The sequence below is a fragment of the Phyllopteryx taeniolatus genome, chromosome 20 (assembly GCF_024500385.1).
Source record: "Phyllopteryx taeniolatus isolate TA_2022b chromosome 20, UOR_Ptae_1.2, whole genome shotgun sequence".
Lineage (NCBI taxonomy): Eukaryota > Metazoa > Chordata > Actinopteri > Syngnathiformes > Syngnathidae > Phyllopteryx > Phyllopteryx taeniolatus.
In genome coordinates this window covers 7871988-7889493 of record NC_084521.1, presented here as the reverse complement: position 1 = coordinate 7889493, position 17506 = coordinate 7871988, and the positions used below count along the sequence as shown (strand labels likewise).

Sequence of the window (17506 nt, the reverse complement as noted above, 5' to 3'; positions counted from 1 at the left end):
TGTGAAGTTCTCAATGTTCCAGCTAAGATTAGAATTATTTAGTCACAGAGGTGTGGAAAACAGTCTTTGAATATGTATCAGTCGGTTTTGAATCAAAGACTGCGAAAAGAAGAAATGGCTGTATTTTAAAGGAACACAACTGTTGCCACACAGTCTGATTCATTTAATCTGGCCCTCCTGCTGGGAGCATGTTCCCGAGAGAGACCGTCTGGGTTTGTTGGCTAATTGGGGTGACTTAAACAGAAATCTGTGTGTGTGTGTGTGTGTGTGCGTGTGCGCGTGTGTGTGTAGGGTGGGGGTGGTGGTTTTACTCCCTCTGCTGTGTTGGAAGCAAACCAAACATTTACATGCTCATTATCGTCTGCAGTCATTCTAAATATAATATGTGGTCACCACAGGCTTTGGGAACTGTAACTGGAGCGCAAACCATGTCTACATGTCATTTGATGATTTTGATTTCGACACTTTTTAACATACGTTCTTGCACATTTTCCCCCCCTTTTTTAAATATGTAATTCAACATTAGCTATACTAATACTGATTACACAAAAACAAGTACATGTTCTTTTGTTGGCTATTTAAATACATATGGATTATACATAGACATTTTTTTTTTAAACAGAACAATTTTATATTTTGTTTTTTCAAGAAAAACGGGTAATAAACTATCATGTCATTTTATTAGTCCAGCTCAGCCATCAACAGTACATTTTCAGCAATATTGCGGAATACATTCTTGACAGTTAAATACAGTTACATTTTATTTGAATGCAAATTAAATATTAGTTTTTCTCCAATGACATTAAGATTAACAGGGGTGCAAATCAATGCTAACGTTTTGCTCAAGATTACTGTATGTGCTAGCTGTGTTAGCTAGCTAGCTGCTATGGTAACTGGTCAAGCGTGTTTTTTTTTTTTCTGTTATGAGTGTCAAGGTTGTTGTTTTTCTCTATTAAGACCGAAAACAAATATGAACAAGAGAATACTTGGTCAGAGCAATTAGCTTGAGGATGTCCCTTCTATAGAATCGGGTAGGTAACTTTTTTCTCTCCCTCCAAATGGCCTAAAAGGTTTTAGTAATAGGGTTGCATGTTTGTTGAGACACAACTTCAGCGCATAATTACTAACATTTAAAATGTCTTTGATTAAAGAAAAACAAAAAAAAAACATCTTTTAATAATTACAAGGAAGATATATCAACACAATCACACCCACAAAAGCTGTTTTAAAAAATTTTATCTGTTAGATTTTTGTCGAAGTTGGTCATCAAGAGGTAGGGACAAGCAAAAAAAAAAAAAAAAAAGTGCTATTTGGTGTGTGCGCGCAGGCGGTTGTGTTTGTACGTGGGTGTTTTTGTGCGTGGATGCGTGCATGTGTGTGATCTGCGATTGGCTGGCGAGCAGTCAAGGCCTAATGAGGACAAACGGTACAGAAAATGTATGAAAGGATATGATCATCATTTTTTCATGTACTAATTTTTTGCATGGACATTGCTGTGAAGTCCAAGGAGAAGGTGGAAATGAATAGCATCATCAACTCAAAACAACAACAACAAAAACCTTTACAAAGAGTGGAGGAGTGGAGGATAAAGGTTTTGTATGATTTAGAAGCATTACTAGATACAAGCGTATGTTGGCAAGTGCTAACCTAATTTCAAAAGCGTGCATGCCATTATTAAACTACTTATTACAACTGCGTTTCATCAACAAGTGAGGGCGAATTAGTAACATTTCATATCATTCTTAATATTAAATTCATAAGTCAGACGTTTGACAAGCACCGTCAGCCAATAAGCTAAGACCATCGTTGTATGGATGACCCAATGAAAAAAAAAGATAGCAACCGACTGTCAGGGAAGTACTGTTTTTTTTTTTTTTTTTTTTTTTAAATATAAGAAAGGTCAATCCTATTAAAAGCTGGCAGCTACATTCGAATTAGTCAATGATCAAAATAATGTCAAGAAAAAAAAATCCAATTTCTCTCTGTAAAAAGAGAAAATGTCAGTGAGGGGATGTTTTAAAGCTGTGATATGTTATTCTCATGAGGGGAAAAATGAGAATGAATGACTTTCTTTTGTTAGAACTTGTCCAAGTTTTTCTGATGAAATTGAAGAGAAAAAAAACTTAGTGAATGAAGAATTTTTAAAAATACCAGTATTTTAATTATAACTTGTTGTAACTCCACTGTTACAAAGGATTCCTAGGAAAGAACACTTTAAAACTTCAATTGATATGTACCGTATTTTCGCGACCATAAGGTATTAAAAGGCGCAGTCTCAGTTACGAGGTCTATTTCTGTATTTAACACACACACAAGGCGCACCGTATTATTGGGCGCAGGCATGGTAAAACATACGCTAGCTTAAAACATACGGTAGCATGCATGCACGCTAAAACATACGCTAGCATGCATGCTAGCTTATGTGTTTAAAAAGGCAGCGGGAGCAAAACTGAGTTCAGTTGTACTTTGTTGAAGTATTTAACAATGTAAACAGTGAGTTCGGTTGTACTTTGTTGAAGTATTTAACAATGTACTCGCTTTATTTTTTGATCAATCCTCATCCACAAATCCATCAAAGTCCTCATCTTCTGTATCCGAAATGAACAGCTGGGCAATTTCGCCATCAAACGTGCCGGGTTCCCTCTCGTCATTGTCGGAGTCTTGTTGCCGGGGGCTGTTCGGCAATGATGCCGGCTTTCGCGAAACGTCAAAGGAGATACCTTAGCCCAGGCATCCACTTGTGAACCATGGATTCGTTGATCTTGAATTCTTTTGCAGCTGCTCGACTCCCATGTTCCTCCGCGTAACTGATAGCTTGCAGTTTAAACTGTGCTTCGTAAGGGCGTCTCTTCGTAGGTGCCATTTTCGGGGGTCCTTAGCCAAACCGATGTTGTTTTGCACAATGCACATACTGGCACTATATACCTACTGGGGGCATGCCTTTAGCGTCCTCATTCACGCGCACCCTTCCCCTTTAACGTCCGCATGCTGTCCTCAGTCACGTCCGCCTTTCTTCTATATAAGCAGCGTGTCGGCAGGAAATGCTCCCAGTCAGTCAAGCGGAGCGCTCATCAAAGTCACACAACAACATTTACAGAGTTTGGAACTCGGTGCACAAATAAGGTGCGCCGCATTATAAGGTGCCCCGTCCATTTTGGAGAAAATTTAAGACTTTTAAGTGCGCCCTATGGTTGTGAAAATACGGTAGTTCAACTATTTGGGTGTTGAGTAGATAATAAATAGGCTTTATTTCACTAAATAGCACTTGTCTACTTTCAGAGGCGTTTTCACTTTTACCACATTCATCCAGTCCTACGTGATTAAAGGAATATATATCCATGATCGTCTTTAAGCTTTATACAGCTCATCGCCAAAATATAAAATAATAAAATTCCACAAATTTATGTGAAGTCAGGGATTGTTTTTGTGTTTTGCGTGAATGAAATTGTGCCATTTGCATTCAGGGGAGAAGTGTTGATGGGTCTATTCAAAACAATCAATAAAAATAACTCCTATCCATATTTGCACTACCCTCTAAAAGTATTAGAGCGGTGATGCAAATCACTCCATTTTGGCTGGAAACTGAAAACATTTGGGTGTGACTTCAAAATTTCATTTTGAGACAAGAGACAAGACAAAAGTAATAACATCTGACTTGCAATCGCTGACTGTTACGCAATAACAAGATCTCTGACACTGGTTAGTTTGCCCTTCAAATTAAACACTCTGCGTTAATTAGCAAAATCCTTCAAGACCTCTGATACTGTATACCCATCGGTATGCAAATTCTCCATACAAACTCCAATGATTTATGTGTTGATGGTCATAGAAAACCATTTCAAATAGCATTTTTATGCCACCCTGTGGGCCCCACATAGTGCACATATCAGAAACCACCACTGCATACACAGATTGGTTATACTTTGCACACTGCACAGGAAGAAACTTTTACTTTACCCGAAGTACTTTTGTTTTTAAAGTACTACATTAACATGTAGTGTTCACAGTGCCTTACAGGGCAAATGTACTGATTGTGGTTATTTCTCATTAACATTTGACTATAGTGTTAAAGGGCAGCGAAGAGAGGTCCAAATGACACCAAAACAAAGTAAAGACAAATTAAACATCCAAATACTGTAAGTTACTGAAAGTGGGATTTTAATAATAGGTCTTATCTAAATGTTCAGGAAAACTAAATATCCTCTCTTTCTGTCGTGGCCTCGTCGATTTAATCTCTTCTTTCCCCTCACAGATACTTTCCATTCTGTGGAGCTGCTGTGATAGCTTCTGCAGACTTTTGTTATCTGTGCGACTGAAACATTAAATTTGTAACAGATCCTGCGAACAAACCCCCGAGGAGAGGCCATCACCCGTGAAGCATCTAGAAATAGAAGAAATAGAAATCACCTTTTGTTTTCATGAACATGCATGCATGCACACAAAATGTGTTCTCTGCATTTTACCCATCACAGTGAACACATACACATGTTAGTGGAACACACTGGAGTAGGGGGCAGCTGAAGCGCCCGGGGAGCATTTCGGGGTATCAGTGTCTTGCTCAAGGACACCACAGCTGTGAGGCCGGGGGATGTTGGCGGATGGTCCAGTCGGGGTCTTGAACCTAGGTCTTCCACAGTGGCAGGCGATGATCTTACCCATTGGGCCACGGCTGCCCAGACTGATGCGCAGTCAAGCACTAGTGCAGGTAAACAGAAAATAATGTTGTTCTCTAACTTTTTTTTTTTTTTTCCATGTGCACAATGGCCCCTTACTTAAAATTTTAGGGGCACAAGCGAAAAATATTTATTTGTAAAGTTAATGAACTAAGTGCCAGTATTATCAGCAAATTTTGTGTTCCGCACATTGTGGGTATGTATCGTCAGCAGAATTTGCAATTCATTGAATTGGCTTTTCACACATCATCCAATCACAGCGGTCCCATAGTTTAAACTTTAGTTGGGAAGCTCAGGTGTGGAATCCTTTCTGAAATTTAAGGTAATAAAAGAGGGTGAGAAAGACAGAATTCATCAGCACATAGCAGGGATTGAACAGAAACTGAAAATAGTGAAGGTACACCCACACACCGTGACCAATGTATACTCATAAAGTATTAGTCATTCAAACTGCTCTAAGTGCTAGAGGACTCTGCATCTTTTTGCACAATTGCACAAAAAAAAAAAAATAAATAAAAAAATTGTACCGGCATTACCAGATAACTAGCAACTCTTTATTGCTCAGTGACTATTTTTCTCAATGTCTTTATGTCTCAAAGTCTTTTGTCGTACTAGAGCGGCTCCAACTACTGGAGACAAATTCCTTGTGTGATTTTTGGAAATACTTGGCAAATAAAGATGATTCTGATTCAGTTTAATTATTTAAATTAGGAAGATGCATGGGGGCTCCCTTAAACCTGGTCTTATGTCTTGGAAAGTCCTTCCAAAGAACAGCATTTTACTTTAGCACTATTGAGGACTTTGCAAATAGCTGTAAGCATTTCTGACACATTTATCTTGTTTTGATCTGAGCTTTAATCATGTTACATTTAAATACAGTTCTACTGCCCACACTGTTCTTCTCATGAATATTGTTCCATTTATGCTATTTAATTCGAGTTTTTAAGGGCAAGTAACGCCATTTGAAACATCAGTAATTTTGATACGTCGACCTGGAAACCCCTCGGAATTTCGGCCCGTACGAAAATAGGTGGATATTTTTCAATGAAACTTGGCAGCCAATCAGCGAAGGAACGAGTAGCAGACGAAACAAAAGTGACATTATACTGTTTTACTCCAATTTTAAAGGCCTTTTTGGATCACTTTTTCTATAGGGGATATCATGCAAAAACGTCACAAAAAACTCTATCTCTGGAATTCATCATACAATTTACAAAATTCTTGGTGTGTTCTGCATTTTCCTAGGCAGTCATTTTTGGGAAACCTTGTCATTTTGCTACTTTCTTACTAAAACATTGTAGGCTCAGGTTGCAGTTGCTGCACTGCTTGTGCGGAGCCAACTCTCCATTGCCTTCATGTGACAATTTGTGCCCTCAACACTGGAAATTGCACAACGGAATGCTTGCACAGACATGAGCTCCTAATTACACCTAATTGCTATGTGGTATCTTCAGCTCCAAAATATCTAAATGTTGTAAAATGGCTCAATTTCTTTATTACTCCTACTGTTGTATGGTGTTTTGTTAAACAAAAGCAGTAAATTGCAATGGTTCTCTAGAATTTGCATCCTTGTATCCACGGGTTACATATTAGCTCCAACATTAACACGCACTAAATCAAGCCATAATGTTTTCTTAAAAGCACCAGAGATGTTGATGTTTGGCAGAAGAAGGTTTAGGAGCTGAGCGGGACAAGTGGAGTGAAACGGCCGCTGCCTCCAGCAGAGCTTTGGTACAGGGTGTCCCTCCAGCTTAGGGGTCATTGACTCCACAGCATTGACTGCAATCACATCACACTCCATTGGCAAGCTTCACACCACTAGCCCTGCTTTCTGCTGTGCGATAGGCACATGCACACACACACACACACCCACACACATACACACACGCAAAAACTAGCACAGGAAAGAAGGAGCATGCAAACGGAATACACGAGTAGGGGGAAGTCAATGAGATACATGTGAAATGGAATACAGTGGAATCTAAGAGCTAAGCTTTGCTTGCTTTGCTAAGCTTTGCTTGGCCTCCTACAGCCTAATTTAATGTCAAATCTTTTCCCTTTGAATGCAAAGCAACTCAAGTACACTAGGACAATCCTTATATTTAATGAACTACTGTATTTATACACCGGGTCATCACACGGATTTCAACAGCTGAACAAAAATGCACAAGCTTTCACATACAAGAAAATTATGTTTCAGGGTTTTAAGTCACTGAGCCACCCAGCTGTATCAATACAGTACATACAGTGTATTGTATTGTGTTTTACAATAATAATTAACTATAGTTATACATTCACGTGTACCTGTGGCTCGAGAGCAAAGCACAAATTCTCTGTTTGTGAAATGTGGTGCTCAACATTACATTAACAGCCTCTCAAAATATCCACGTTCCCTCCTTTCTTTTGCACGTTTCCTCTTCTTTGTGGCCATCTGCTTCTTCAGTGGCAATCGTGCCATGTTTTTGTGGTTCAAAAAAATAAAATAAAATACAGCACAGTATATTGTATGTGGAGCCTCAAAACCCGATACAGGGTTGCAGTCGCTCTGTTGCAGCGTGTCAGTCGACGTGACGTACTTAATTGTGAAAGGTTGCTGCCTGTAATTTTTTTGCGGTGGTCCTATTCAGTCGCTTGCAGCCATGTTGCTCAGTGTGCTGTGGGGGTGGGTGAAAAAAAATCAGGAAAATGGAAGTGAAAAACAGTTTAACATAGGTCTATAATTGAGTACTACATTGTTCTCAGTCTTTGTTCTTTTCAACAATTGTCTTCAAACATGTATGATGTATTTGGAAACACGTCATCTTTAAGTCACAGGTATTTTGAACTGAAAAGTATTGCATTACACTTTGAAATTAAACCAACTTATGAAGATCTCAGAATTATTTTTACAAAATTTTTGTCATGTGCATAATTTTCAAACTCTAAATTACAAACTAAAGTGCGGACTATTTTAAATGTATAAGAGAGAAAGTGATCACCTGCCTTGTAAATGTATAAACATCCATAAAAATAAATAAGGTATATTTTATGGCATTGTAAGAACAATAGGAGTCTACAAAACCAAACTCTTTTGTAGTGAAGCTGGTGACTAACATTTAATTGCACATTTTTTAGCTCTAACCACAGTAAGGTTTCTTTTTCACACAACTGTAAGCAGAGCTGGCGCTGCGGGATAAACTGAAAGGCGTTCAGTCACGGCGGCTGCTAAAAAGCAACCACAATGTCTTTTTATGTATTGCAGACGTTGAAAGGATGACAAGGTGGCGGCCGATCAACAATTTTGTTAATGCCCACAGCATGGGTCACTGTCATCCTTGACCATGCCAAAAATATCAACAACAAAAGGGTTAGGCAGCTCACTGTAGTGATTTGCGACTCATCTGACCCCTAAGCAGAAAGAGGCCTTTTCCCCAAAAAACATGCAACGTTAGGTTGATTGACTCTAACCTTTGATCTTTAAAGTGAAGGTGAGGGGTTGTTAAAATAATAATAATAATCATAATAATCCTCCCTGTTATTGCCTGGCGACCAATCCGGGATGCCGCCCAAAGTCAGCTTGAATAGGCTCCAGCTCACCCGTGAACCAGAAAAGAATGAATAGAAAATGGATTCATAGAATCTGTGCAGATTCTCAAGAACCTCCAGCCAAGCCTCACTTTCGAGCACTATCTTTTTTTTTTTTTTTAATTGTATATTGAGCCAGGTCTTATATAAGAGGGGCAAAGAAATAGATGAAAATAGAAAGCCTTTGTAGTTATTGTATGGTGCAGATACAACAAAATTAGGCTGTACAGTTTACAAAATACACTGGAATACAATACACGCCACAAGAAATGTAAAACCTTAAGTGACATTCACACCCACATTTGGCATCGTATACAACTTACTAAAATAGACAATTCACACACGGGTTAATAAATAATAGGAATCATTTTACATGTGTTGTATAATTTCTGGAATGGAGAAATAATTTCTTGAGCAGAGATTGTCTTTTGTTGTCTTTATTCAAGGAGCAAAGTGCAGAAAAATGTGTTACAACCAAGTGCTGCACAGAAACTCCTCCCTAGTGCGGTCACCCTGTCGCAAATTCACATGACACAATTTATACGGACGTTCGCGTTGTCCTTGGGTGTGATGTCAAGTCAAGGCTAAGCAACACCAAACAGTTCTTCAGGTACACCTGGGTCACTGTGTTCAGTGCAGTGATGTGGTGGAAAGAAGAAAAGAGAGGATGATTTCAAAAACAAAACCAAATAAAAACAGGACAATTGCTGTGATGATATTTTTTCTGTGCAACAAATGTGGAAGCTCTAGTGTAGGGTGTGAAGACAGTTGTTTTGATGCCAGTAACCACTAGTTATTTTTGTAGTACTGTGGCTATTCTGACAAAGAGTCAACATTCTTTTGATTCACTCTCCCAACTCTCAGTTGTAGTAACATCAATGAACTTTTTTGACAGAAAAATGAAAAAGGAATTGCTTGTTGTTTCAAACTCGCACTAATTTATTAATAGCAACTTTGGACTGTCTTTCAGAACGAACCTGAACTATTTCCTTTTCTTTCTTCTCAACACCCATTCCAACTAGGCTGTTTATGTTATTTTCTTTTTTATGTTCTTTTGCTTTCTGCCAGAAAGCAAAAAAAAAAAACAATTGTCAGGAAAAGCCTAGAAGAACGCCTGAACTTTATTTGGGGTTATTCAGAGGCACTTTAAATGGTGGCAGGTGTGGGTTGACTCCAATTTCACATGGGGGCGACTTCTTATAACTACTGCAACTTAAGCGGGTGTGGAAGCTGTATGGAAACCTTGAATGGAAGTATTTAAATGTTTCACCTTCCAGCCTGGTTCAGTCACTCAGTAGCAAGTTGAAAAAAAAGATGCTTTCTACAATAATTGAGAAGCAATCACACCGTCTTACACGATTCAGAGTGAAGCGAACCCACGTCCCCAGATGTCCTTATGTACTGAGTAACTGTTGGCCCGTATGTCTTACTGTCAAACTACAAGTCTCCTGTTTACAATAGACTTCCTTTTTTACAGCAGTGACAAAAAACAGATTTGTACATAAGTTGGAAGCCACTGTAGTCTATCATCAACCCACCCTAAAGCAGTAATTACAGTAAATCTTTGTATGAAGAACACTTCTCAACCATAAATATAAAACAATCAAATGAAAACGTACAGCAGTAACTGAGCATGCTTTCTTGTGCTGCAGGACAACATATCCTTACGCCACGTCTCGAAAAAACCGAGGACCCCCTGGAGTAGGGTTCTGTATATGCCAGATTATTTTTTTTTTCCAATCATAACCCTATTTTTTCAGAATTTTTTTCAGACTTTGACGGAAGGGTGCAACTTCTTTTTCTTCTTCCTACACTCCAGTCTGTCTGTCCAGTATCACCTCATTTGTGTCTTTTACTGGCCCTCATGCCCAGTGTTGTGTCCTGTGGCTTTACTTTGTGAAAGCTTTGACAGCCTTGGTATTTGGCTCATCCAGTCATGCCTGGTGGCAGTGAGCCCCCCCTGCAGCACCAACCCCACTGTGCTGGCCTACCCATCTGCCTGGTGAAATGAAATTAAAGAGGACTTGATGGCACAGTCATCCTCTCCCCACCCAGAGGCTGATTGTATTACCGAAGCATAAACTCAATTTGGTACTTTTCTGAGGCCATCAGAGAGGAATTGATTAGGATTTAAACTAACAGGCCCTGCTACATACAGTATCCTCAGCCAACATTGGTGGCACTGGGGAAGACATTGCTAGTTCGCAATCCCTTTTAACTAGAAAGCAATAAAAAATGCATACAAAACTTGAGTCACCATCTGCAACGCCGCATAGAAAGTGGCAAAGAACTGTGAAGCAGCTAGAGCCTGGAATAATCTCCATGTTGATTATACTGCCAAATATTGTTGCACTAGCACAATATTGGCACTGATCATGTGAAATTTACATAATTTTAAAAGAATGGACTTGGGTTAATGTTAAAATTAGACTAGTGCATTCACAGATCGAAATGAGGAAAATGTGACAAAAACTGACAAGGAACAGACAAATGAAAATCAAAATCAGAGACAGAATGGAAGTTATAACATTAGGGCCATCCTTTGAAGTCTGAAAAATCTCAATCTAGCAAAACGTCTGGTGGGGGAGCTAACATGGAGGAAGGAATTGACAGACTATCACTGGACACAGGAAAGAACTAGTGGACACTGATGAGAGACAAAGACAAAAGGCCTGGCCCAAATTAAAGAATTTAGAAGGTGGATGGCGTAGCCATGTTAATGTTAATGGAGATGTTTCCAACCTTCCAGAGCTGCTGCTTGTCTGTGTTTAATTTCAGTAGCTCTGTGGTCATCCAGGTTGTTTTCATGAAGGCAGATGACTACTGATGAATGTGGGCTGGGGGACGGGGGGGGGAGTGCAGATGTAGAGCATCGGAGTGACAGGTCAGTCTGTGTTGGCTGGCTAAATCGGAAGATGTAGATTGCAAAGAGGAGGGGTCCAAGTAGAGAGTCTTGTGGTATGCCTTGGGTGACTAGAGCTTGAGTGGATCTGGAGCTATAGATGATGACAGGCTTGAGTGGAACCAGAAAAGAGCTGCACCGGTGAGACCAAGGTGCTCAGACAGCCCGAAGGAGGATGGGAAGGGAGCGTCGTAAGCAGCTGCCATGTCTTGGAGAATGACAGTGCTGATGTGTCCTGAGTCAGCAGTGATGGGGAAGTCATTTATCAAGGCTATTGAGTAGGCTTGACACGATCAGGAATTTTGGAGCCGATCAGCGAGTTAAAAAAAAACGATCACTGATCCGATCACAAGATGGAGCAATGTGTCTATTTAAATGACTTGTTCATTTACTGTATATACTTCTGTACTGAATTGCTCCAAAAAATATATTTACAATCAATAATGTATCTTTTTCATCTTTTCGTGCCAGTGAGGCATAGTGCCAGACAGAACAAATGAATGGTCTTCTATTAGATGGCAGGAAGTACATACAGTAATTAATGGATCCAGTTTTTGTGACATTTTTGTTTGTTGGTTTGCCGTGAGATTTTTCAATTGTAAAATATGTGCCATGGCTCCATAAAGGTTGGAAATCTCTGCTCTAGTCAGATCATGTATTCTAATCAGTCAGGTCAAACCAACATTACAACATGACAGAAATAATGGGTGCTAACTTACTGTCATTAAATTACTTCACACACACCAAAACTTTAGAGTAGGATTCAACAAAATGCCTCCATGTTCGCTTACAACCGTTAGTGGTAGCACTAGCTTGCTAGGCTGCGTTTTGTTAACGTTTGTTAACGTTTTGTTGCCTGCTTGCAAGCCGTATCGTATTAAAAGTATGTGAACAAACCTCAAGCAATCCTTGAATGAAAGTCCTCTCCCGAGCACCGTTTTCCCCCATTTTGTTCTTGCAAACACACGGCGTGGTCCATTATTGTTGTCATCGCCATGGTAACGAGTGTATCTGGTCGCGCTTGAGTTGACAAGATGAAGCCCAGTGTTCGTAAAAAACAAGATGCGGTGCTATCGGAATACAAGATTTTATTGTCGTAGTCTGACATAGTGCAATTGTGAAAGACCAAATTTGTCTTGTAGTCTGATCCGGACGTGTTGTCTGTCCCACACCTTCGACATGTTTTTTTTTTTTTTAAATAACTATTGGTGGTCGGATATTTACAGTACTACGTCAAAAGACAGGTGACAAGGCTAAAAATAAACTGGCTTTTGGATTTGAATATACTGTACACGACGGCGACGTGGAGTAAATGTCTTTTGCGGAGCGATCGGATCGGCGAATTATGACAGCTGATCAACTGATCAACAAAAAATGCAAACTATCGTCTGACACCGATCAGATCGGTGTAAAGTCTACTATATAGTGTGGCCATGAAGCTTGGTCTCAACCACAGGTCATTGCCCTAACAGGATAAAGAGCCAAAACCACCCATGAATGTCTAAACACAAAACACTGGACAATTCTGAAATATTTACTTTACTCATATGAAGCCATACTATATAATGATACTCAACATAGTGCTAAACAGTATCATCATCCTCCACCAGAAAGGGCTTCTTCATTTGATTTTTAGTCAGGCTTTGGCCATCAAACAAGCCCTTCACATTTTCTGACAAAGATAACTTTGCTATTTCACATTTCATTTGTACCCCTATGTGAAGGGCCATCCACGCAGACACATGAATACCTTGGGAAAAAAAAGTCTTTGGAATCCTCTTACCTTGTAATTATAGGAGGCCATGTTTTTGAATTGACGAGCAGCCAAAGAATGTCATTGCTTTTTATATTATGCTAATCTGTCGTCATGATTACTGAGGCTTGGCTTCAATAGAATTGCCTTTGGTGTGCGTGCACGTGTGCATGTGTCTACAAGGAAAGAGGTGTTGTGATGTTTCTAAAGCGTGAATGAAATTCCTTGAATTTACTTCAAAGCTCTCGCACTATTTCAACATCGCTTCTACATGAGAACAAGTTTTCTGTCACGATCAAACGTAATGGAAATTTTACAGAATAGCTGAGGTGATAACGCAAAGAAGTCAAAGGATCATATCTGATCATGTGGGAGCATCACTATAGCAACTGCGGCTTTAAGATGAATTATAGCCAGTATCCAGTCACGACTTAATGTTGTACGTGTACATTTAATGGTTGAGTTATAGTGGTGGGTCAGTTAAATGAATGAATAGACATAAAGCAGAACTAATTGACATAATTCCACCCCTATTTGATTTACCACTAAAGGTTTGCGTACGGAGAGAAGAGGGTGAAGGGTAATGATGATTTAGTCACTCTAAAATTTGGATTTTTGTACATTGAGGATAGAAAGTGACAGAAAGTTTTTTAAATTTGCGCGCTTTGGACACCACTCTTACGCAACACCTATCATTCAAAATGGGGAATTTGAGGCAGTTTTTGTGACATCGACGTTGAGCTGTTGTGGCTTTTTTACACAGTGGGCTTGTGTTGATCGTAACAACCAGAAGAATTCACAGAGCCTAATGAGCTTTCTTTAGACTCACTTCATTCCAGAGTCAAAATCCCGGATCCGTATGCTTGCTTGCATTAATGTGAAGACTTGCACAGCAATTGCAAGGCCCCTTATGTTAAGCCCTGTTCTCATGTGCACTGCAATATTTGATCACTCTCTATTACCATCTTAACCCTGTGTGGAAAGAGGAGTTGGATTAATTTAACTAGAGAGAGCACTAGAGCTATACCTCCCTCTCTCCGATGTGCCCAGTCATTAACTCAAGTATATGGCAAGAATTCTGAAAGAAAGAAAGAAAGATAGTGATCATGTAATTTAAATGTCCTGTTTTTATCTTAGCTAAAATGTTGCCAATATGTTGGTTGGGGTTAGTAGTATTTCTTATCCCTGATGAAGCAAGTCATTTGGTAGATACAGCTTTTAACACTGAATGCAATAACGTATTTGTAACTCTGTTACACATAGGCTACAAATATATACACACACTTGCTCTGCATTAGTGGCACATACCAGTTTCACCTCATTTGGGAGATGCAGGAATCCGTAGCTACACCACCCACTCGCAGCGTTTCTGCCACTGATGAAACCGCCGATGAGCATTTGACTGGCCCGTGGTTCATTGCTGCAGCGCCAAACTTGATGCCATGTTGATATTTAATGATGAGCTGCCAAACGCCAACAAAGCCAACGTTCGTGCTGCACAACCCTGCCAGAAACAATTGGCCATGTTAAATGTCATTCTAATTATCCATTCCTCTTTTGCACTGAATGAAGTGGTAAATATTTGCACATTTCTTTGCACTCTTGAGCTCTGCCCCACCTTTTGCACGCATGTTGATGACGTTCGTTTAGTGGTGAAATATCATATACAGTATATATTCTTCCTCACAGTAAGGTCCCTAAATCAATTCCTTCGTGGGCCATTTCTTCATGTGTAGAGTTTGCATGTTCCCCCAATGCCTTTGTGCCTTTCCTCCTACCACTTAAAAACAAAAAAACCTATTAACTTACCTCACACTTGGCCATATTTGTCTAAGAGGAAGGAATTAGTAACACTGTAAGACACTTTCCACCAAGAACTGAGAAACTGTCACGCCTTCTTCTTTCTGTACACCTTCTTCTTTATTTATAATTACTACAGTGTTAAATAACACACAAGTACATACCTGAGCTTCACCTTGAGGATCTAAATAATTTCTGCCATTAATAATCTTGCATATCAGAGTTAAATCAGTTAATTAGCACAATGAATCACATAAATTTAGTATTTTCAAGAGCAACAGTAAGTCAAATTTGTTTTTGTACAGCAGTTGTTATTACTCATCTTATCCAAAGCTTTAGAGTAACTTTAAAGGTAAAAAAAAGTGTCTCCACGAAAGCACAAAAAACTGTGGCTCACTAGACCGTGAAAAGTCGATGTGTAATACCCGTACAAACCTGAAATGGCAACCTGAAAGCATACTAACTTGTAGACAACATTCGAGTAACTGGTACCCGCTGAGCTGGTCTGCAAAGTGAATCGCTTTGGCCCCTTGGCTGTTGCCATTTTGTCCTCACAGTGTGACATGGAACATAGCCTGAGAGAGAGAGAGTAAGAAAGAAAGAAAGGGGTCACGCTTGACCTTTCTGTGTTCATCAGTAAAATCAGAACTACTCTTCATATCTAATGATGCAGAAGCAGTCAAACCTGACATTTAAAATAACAATACTGCACCAGGACAGCCTCGACTGTGATTACAATATCCACAAGTGCAGTATATTGTTGATTTACACAGAAGTCACATCAGTCACTTCGAGACAAATGGCGAGAAGCACTAAACATAATCGTTGTATAATTGACATTGCTCTGTAAGAGAGTTAGCAGTAAAACCATGTACAGATCCGTTCTCAGTCAATGCAAAACTTTATTTAATTCAGTCAAAAGTTAAATCATAAATGAATCATTTAGATACACTTCACTTAATTTTGTTGATTGTAGTTTACAGATAACTAAAACCCCAACTTCACCATTATAAAATTCCATAAGAACCAATTTTAAATTAATTGTACTATAGAAATGTTTTCTATTGTCATTCAAATGCAGTCAATATTTGGTTGGAGCTCTTTTTGCATGAATTACTCCATCATTGGGGTGTGGTATGGAGGCGATCAGCCTGCGGCACCACTGATGTGTTATCAAAGCCCAGGTTGCTTTGATAGCAGCCTTCTGCTGTTCTGTGCCATTGGGTCTGGTGCATCTCATTTTCCTCTTGGCAATACCCCATCAATTTTCCATGTGGTTCAGGACTGGCGAGTTTGCTGGCCAATCAAGTACAGTAATATCATGGTCATTTTAACCAGCTTTTGGTAGTTTTGGCAGCGTGGGTAGGTGCAAAGCTGCACTATCACTGATTGTGGAAACATTTTACACTTGACTAAATAACTTGTATTTCCACTTTTCCTCCAGACTCTGGGTGCTTGATTCCCAAATGATGGGGAAAATGTAGCCTACTTTCATCTGAAACTATAGGACATTGTACCACTGAGCATTAGTTCAATTCTCAGAGTCGAGCTGCTGCTCCTCCGCATCGAGAGGCACCAGATGAAATGGCTCGGGCATCTGATTAGGATGAATCCGTTTCCTAGACGTCTGGCTGGTGAGATGTTCGCGGCACTTTCCACCGGGAGGAGGTGCCGGGGAAGAGCCGGCACATGAATTTCCCTTTTGGAGTTGAAGTGCAATACGAAAAAAAAAAACTTCTCCACAATATTCTAATGTGATGATATGCACATGTAGTAATGTATCTATTGTTGGAAAGATTGTCAGTTATATTTGGGAGTATGATTAGCTGACTATACAAGTTCAGCAGGACATTGTCTGTGTCTGTAAAGGACTTTACAGCAATATTTGTCACAATTGGAAAGCAAGAAAAGAAGAGTTCTTTCCTTTTGGCATGTACTTAACACCAGGTGATAAGAAACATCTGTTATGAGCTACACACTTTTCGTCTTTATTGTAGTACTGTACATACCACAATGGGTAAGTCATAAAAGTCGAGCTTTTGTAATTCATTTGTTTACCTCTGATTACATGTTAAGATAGTAGCTGCATGAGCTCTGACTAGTGACAGCATAGCACCAAGACAGCACATAACTGCCCAGTTAATTCAACAAAGAAAAAACAAGATACTGTATGCAAACCTCTTTAAATTGTATTGAAATAGTCGTCATGGACTAGAATTTTCAAAATAGTTATTAAATGGTTGCCCTATTAAGAGTTCATATTCTGAGCCAATGGATGATACTCTAATACTACTATGAATCGGGCAAAGCAACTATTGAAAATTCAGACTGTTTTATACATTATAAATCTTACATCCACTCATGTTCTATACTGCTTGTCCTTATTAGGGTTCCGGGTGAACTAGAGCCGATCCTCTGTTTTTGGGTGAGAGGAAGCGTACACCCTGGATTGTTCGACGAATAAACAAACATCTATTTACGCTCACATTCACACTACACGTTAACAGATGAGTAAGAAAATGCAATCCATTATAATTTGCATTCCTCGCCACCATCCATCTCTGTTTGAAAATTAAGATTTCCCAACATGTGCTTGGTGTGTGTCAGAATGTTTGCCGCCGCGTGTGTGTGTGAACCCAGACTTTCCTGACATTACCATATAGTGCCTGATGAATGCGTGCCTTTATTACAAATCATTAATAAGGCTGCTTGCCTCTCACCATCCCATCCTCTTAAAGACAATGTGCGTCAACATGAACAATTACCAGGCTGATAAAATGCACACGGCCCCGTTTTCTTCATTGTCAGGGCCGT

The 17506-nt window shown here is 39.5% G+C and overlaps 1 long non-coding RNA gene across 1 annotated transcript; it reads right to left on the bottom strand.

Annotated features, from left to right (window-relative positions):
* Positions 1–4217: 4217 nt before the first annotated feature.
* Positions 4218–14380, bottom strand: LOC133469977 (uncharacterized). Its single transcript, XR_009785827.1, has 3 exons — positions 14201–14380; positions 4484–4696; positions 4218–4381 (listed from the first exon to the last, which is right to left on the bottom strand). It is a non-coding gene; the product is annotated as an uncharacterized LOC133469977 (long non-coding RNA).
* Positions 14381–17506: the final 3126 nt, after the last annotated feature.